Raw genomic sequence first — 6000 nt, forward strand, 5'->3', positions numbered from 1 at the left:
GAACTTTGGACAGTTTGCTTGATTGTCCACTTTGAATGGAAAGAAAATTGGTATCTGTTTGGCCACATTCCCTGAATTGCTCCAGCTGATAACGTAAATTGACAAAGAGCCTACAACCAGGACCCTAGTTGAATGAATTTATGGACTTGGGAGGAGCCTAAAGGCACAGGACCCCAGGCACTGCCTCAATACTATTGATCATTCTGGTGTGCTGCTTATCTGTTAGGCAACTCCTTTGTCAGAAGTTTACCTTTAAATCCTTAGTAAGAAGCACATTGGGAGAAGTAATTCACCGGCCCAAGGGCTTTGAAGGGAAGGAAGGAGCAATGGCCATCCAAGGACTATCAGTCTGTCTACATTTGTTTCCATCAACACCTCTTGACACCAAGGCTTTGCCCTGGTAACACTCTGCAGATATCAGTGTCTGCAACCCGGGCTGTTGCCTCCAATTTTGGGTGTAAAGCTGTGGGTAATGTCTATTACAAGGTAGTGCTGGAAAAAGACAAGAGCAGACTTAAGCTTTCCTCCAACAAATCCTCTCATCGTTGCCTCACCAGCCTGCCATCTATTAACCCTGACAAATGAGTTCGTTCAGCACAGCCTAAATCTCTATACAGTTCCTTCTGTTTCCAACTAGCTCTACATTTTCTCTAGGGCTGATTATCGGAGAGCTCTTGCTGCTTTCCTCTCCTGGCCAGGAAGTAGAAACCCACAAATCCTCATGAATTTAATGCCTGGCATATAGTTTGCTCTTAAATGTTTAATACTGAGTGAATAAATCCTGGCACTAAGGCCTGAAATAAGGATTCTAAGTCTACTTTCAAATGAAAAGATGCTATGACTAATAATAGCTAATATTTATTATTGAGCCAGATAGGTTATTTCTTTAAATGAGGTAATATATGTAATAAATGAAACAATTATGATTTCCTTGTGTGCTCTGAGTGGGAAACAAGAAGCATTCTTCTTTATAGTAATAACATATACTTTAAGTGCTCACTATGTGTGATAGTTAATTTTGTGTCGGCAGCTTGACTGGCTTAAGGGATGCCAACATAGTTAGTAAAACATTTTTCCTGGGTGTGTCTGTGAAGGAGTTTCTGGAAGAGATTAGCATTTGATTCAGTCAGCTAAATAAAGAGCTCTGCCCTCACCAGTGTGGGTGGGCACCATCCAATCTGTTGAGGGCAGCAAGGGAACAAAAGGCAAAGCTCTTAGCTGAGATGTCCATCTTTTCCTGCCCTGGGACATCAGAACTCTTGGTTCTAGAGCCTTCAGACTCCAGGTTTTAGACCAGCCCCTGGCTTCTCAGGCCTTTGGACTTGGACTGAATTATATCACTGGCTTTCCTGGTTCTTCTGCTTAATAAATCAATCAATCAATCATCTATCTACCCATCCATCTATCATATTGGTTCTGTTTCTCTGGAGAACCCTGGCTAAGGCACTATGTATGATTTACCTAACAAGGCTAATATCTTCCAAATATACTTAGTCAACTAATAAGTGCTCTTGATTGTTTTTTTTCTGGAGAAAAGAAGATTTTAGTTTTTCTGAAAAAAATATTTTCATAACTTTGGAAATTACACACACACACACACAACCACTTGATGCAATTTATTTATCTAATATTTCTAAACAACAGTTATCAGACAATTTCTTGGCTGCTGCTTTAGAGATATATGTATGTGGCCCATTCATTTCTCTCCCAGAAGCACACCATGAACTGAAATAGCAATAATAAAGAGGACACTTACCCAAAGATCTATGACCTCCAACAGCCTACAAGTAAAAACTATGTACAACCCCCTCAAACATCAAGATTACATTTAATGCTCACAAATGAAAACCATTGAATACAACAACTTGGGAAACATTTCCCTGCATTGTTTTTGTTGTCACTGATGATTACCATAAAATTAAGAAATGTGAAAATAGAATTCAGTCAGACACTCTAAATGGTATTTTATTTTCTCATATATAGTCCTGAAATGGTTGTGATGCTGGCAAAGAGAATGGAAGTTTTTAAAAGCCAATTTTAAATTCACTTTTTTGAAATTTAATTTTATTATGTTATGTTAATCACCATACATTACATCATTAGTTTTTGATGTAGTGTTCCATGATTCATTGTTTGCATATAACACCCAGTGCTCCATTCAACACATGCCCTCTTTTAAAGTTTAAAGCAAATTGAAGGGCACCTGGGTGGCTCAGTTGGTTAAGCGACTGCCTTCGGCTCAGGTCATGATCCTGGAGTCCCGGGATCGAGTCCCGGGATCGAGTCCCGCATCGGGCTCCCTGCTCGGCAGGGAGTCTGCTTCTCCCTCGGACCCTCCCCCCATCTCATGTGCTTTCTCTCTCATTCTCTCTGTCTCTCAAATAAATAAATAAAATCTTTAAAAAAAAATAAAGCAAATTGAAAAAAAAATTTAAGTAAAAGTGTGCTTCATTTATCTTCCCTTAAATCAGAGTAAAGCAACACATCAGAATTAAGCTCACTCAAATCTATTCTGAATATTCTAAATAAATTGAGAAATTTAAGACATTTCTGTTTCTTACTCAAATACCTCTCTATATGTAAGATTTTTATAATACGGTCTTTGGTTTATAGATTTAATTTTTTAAAATGTTACCAACTAATAAAATGAATTGCTAAAATAATGTATAAGCAGAATTCGAAGGAAATCTGAATGTTGTCATAGCTGATATGGGCCTTTAATATGGTAAATTTAATAGAAATTTATATTGCTACATATATACTTAAGTTCTGGGGGAAGGAAGGGAATGAACTCCACCACAGATTAATTGAAATAGTTGTCTTTTATGAGAATTTGTCTCATGACCAAGAAAAACAATATTTACTACTATTTCAACAATCAAATAATGAGTTAAAACTTTCCAGTCAGGGAGTGCCTGGGTGGCTCAGTCCACTAAGTGTCTGACTTCAGCTAGGGTCCTGGAATCCAGCCCCGTGTTGGGCTCCCTGCTCAGTGGGGAATCTGCTTCTCCTTCTCCCTCTGTTCCTCCTCCAGCTTGTGCTCTCTCTCTCACTCTCTCTCAAATAAATAACTAAAATCTTTAAAGAAAAAAAACAAACAAAAAACCTTTCAGTCAGTAGTTTAAAAGTGGATTTAATAAAAATAGGGGTGCCTGGCTGGCTCAGTCAGTAGGGCATGTGACTTGATCTCAGGGTTATGAATTTTTTTTTTCAAAGATTTCATTTATTTCTTTGTCAGAGAATGAGAGAGAGAGATCAGAGCACAAACAAGGGAAGCAGCAGGCAGAGGGAGAAGCAGACTCCCCACTGAGCAAGGAGCCCGATGCAGGGCTCCATCCCAGGACCCTGGGATCATGACCTGAGCCGAAGGCAAGCACTTAACCGACTGAGCCACTCAGGCAGGCGTCCCTCGGGGTTATGAATTTGAGCCCCACCTTGGGTGGGGAGCCTACTTATAAAAATAAAAATAAAAAAATAAAAGTGAATTTTGTAAAAATAAAAGGGAACTTAAACTATCTGACAAGTTTAAATTTTGGCAATCACTACATTTATATCCTTATCAGAATACCTATCTATGAGTGTTTTTCAAACTGTAGAGTTAGTTCACAAATGTAAATCATGAAATAAATGTAGTGGGATACAATCAGAAAAAAATTTAATGAACTGGAGTAAAATAGAAAATATCTAGGTCATTCCATCTAGGAAGGATAGGTGATGTTTTATGAAACTTTGTATATGTATATGAAATTATTTTCATAGGTCAAAACTCAGCTAATTTCATATTGCTATTTTTATAGATCAAAAAAATTGAATATAACTTCATATGGTTCAAACTGATATGTATAAACATTCATGCACAAATGTAAGCAATATATTCTTGCTGGCAAAGAGTAAAAAACAAAACAATACTATACATTACATAGCTCTAGAAAATAGCCTAATATTTGAGAATTTTTATTTCCTTTGAATTACAGAATAGTTTTACTTGTTTATGAAATTTTTGTGGTTTATTAACTTTTCATTTATTTATTTATTTATTTTTAAAGATTTTTAGTTATTCGGGGCGCCTGGGTGGCTCAGCCATTAAGCGTCTGCCTTCGGTTCAGGTCATGATCCCAGGGTCCTGGGATGGAGCCCCGCATGGGGCTCCCTGCTCCGCGGGAAGCCTGCTTCTCCTTCTCCCACTCCCCCTGCTTGTGTTCCCTCTCTCGCTGTCTCTCTCTGTCAAATAAATAAATAAAAATCTTAAAAAAAAAAAAAGATTTTTATTTATTTATTTATTGTGAGAGAGAGAATGGTAGAGAGCACGAGAGGGAAGAAGGTCAGAGGGAGAAGCAGACTCCCTGCCGAGCAGGGAGCCCAATGTGGGACTTGATTCTGGGACTCCAGGATCATGACCTGAGCCGAAGGCAGTTGCTCAACCAACTAAGCCACCCAGACACACGGTTTATTAACTTTTTTTTTAAAGATTTTATTTATTTATTAGAGAGAGAGAGAGTGAGAGCAGGAACACAAGCAGGGGGAGTGGGAGAAGGAGAAGCAGGCTTCCCACTGAGCAGGGAGCCTGATGCGGGGCTCCATCCCTGGGACCATGACCTGAGCAGAAGGCAGACACTTAACGACTGAGCCACCCAGGCACCCCAACTTTTTAAACTACGTTTTAATGTAGGTTGATATTTGAAAATGAATTCTAACAAGTTTATTAATAGATATTTTAAAGTTTCTAAACTTCTATGATTATTATTCCTAGTAACAACTTTGAGAAAAAAATAGGGTTAAGTGAGGAATAATTGAGAGGTGGGCAAACTAATTTTCTAATTTTGTTCCCTGTATCAATTTTTTAAAACCATATTAATCCTATAAATAGTTTAAATTTCAAAGCTTGATGAAACAATAACATTACCTAATTTAAATTCCCTGCATCATATACTGTGACTTGTTAGAATTATAAAAGGCATACATTATTCTTTTCCACCCTAACACTACTACTAGTACTAGTACTAAGATTAGTACCAGTACTTTATTCTTTTAGGAAATGTACAGGACCTTCTACAGTTGTCAATGATACAAATAAACTTCTCGCCCATGAGTTCAAACTAGATTCTAGTGAATTAAATTTATGGTACAATCACTTAAGGCAGTTTCATCTACAGGAAGATAGACCTCATCTAGTGTCATTGTCATCTAACAACAATCATCAGTATTACAATTAATACAATACTTTAAACAGGGGTAATTGTAAAACAAATTTATGGCTAAAAATATAGCATGTGCTCCTTAGAGAAAATGTTTTAAATTTGAAAATGAAGATGAAAGCAAGTAGTTACTCTGAATCCTACCATCTTGAGATCATCACTTTTAAATGTTTTGGTTTGTTTTCTTCCAGTCTCTTTTCTATAGATACATCATAATGTAAAAAAAATTAAGTAAAGGGCGCCTGGGTGGCTCAGTTGGTTAAGCGACTGCCTTCGGCTCAGGTCACGATCCTGGAGTCCCGGGATCGAGTCCCACATCGGGCTCCCTGCTCGGCAGGGAGTCTGCTTCTCCCTCTGACCCTCTTCCCTCTCGTGCTCTCTATCTCTCATTCTCTCTCTCTCTCAAATAAATAAATAAAATCTTTAAAAAAAAATTAAGTAAAAAAAATCCTAATTTTGAAAATTTGACTCCCTGTAAAATAAATAAATGGGCAATTTTTTTACTAGTTTCAGAGGTAGAATTTAGTGATTCATCAGGTGCATAGAACACCCAGTGCTCCTTACATCAAATGCCTTCCATAAATAAGCAATTTTAAAATAAAATTTAGAAGTCATCATTCTTTAATATTCCTTGTTAGGAATACAATATTTTCAAGTTACTGAAGACTTAGAAAGCATCTTATTTTACTTATTTATTTTTTTATTTTTAAGCAAGATCCATGCCCAACATGGGGCTTGAACTCATGACCCTGAGATCAAGAGTCACATGCTCTACCGACTGAGCCAACAAGGTGTCCCTCGAGAT

Source organism: Callorhinus ursinus, unplaced genomic scaffold, assembly GCF_003265705.2.
Source record: "Callorhinus ursinus isolate GAN/ISIS: 27379988/994484 unplaced genomic scaffold, GSC_fseal_2.0 scaffold9, whole genome shotgun sequence".
NCBI lineage: Eukaryota > Metazoa > Chordata > Mammalia > Carnivora > Otariidae > Callorhinus > Callorhinus ursinus.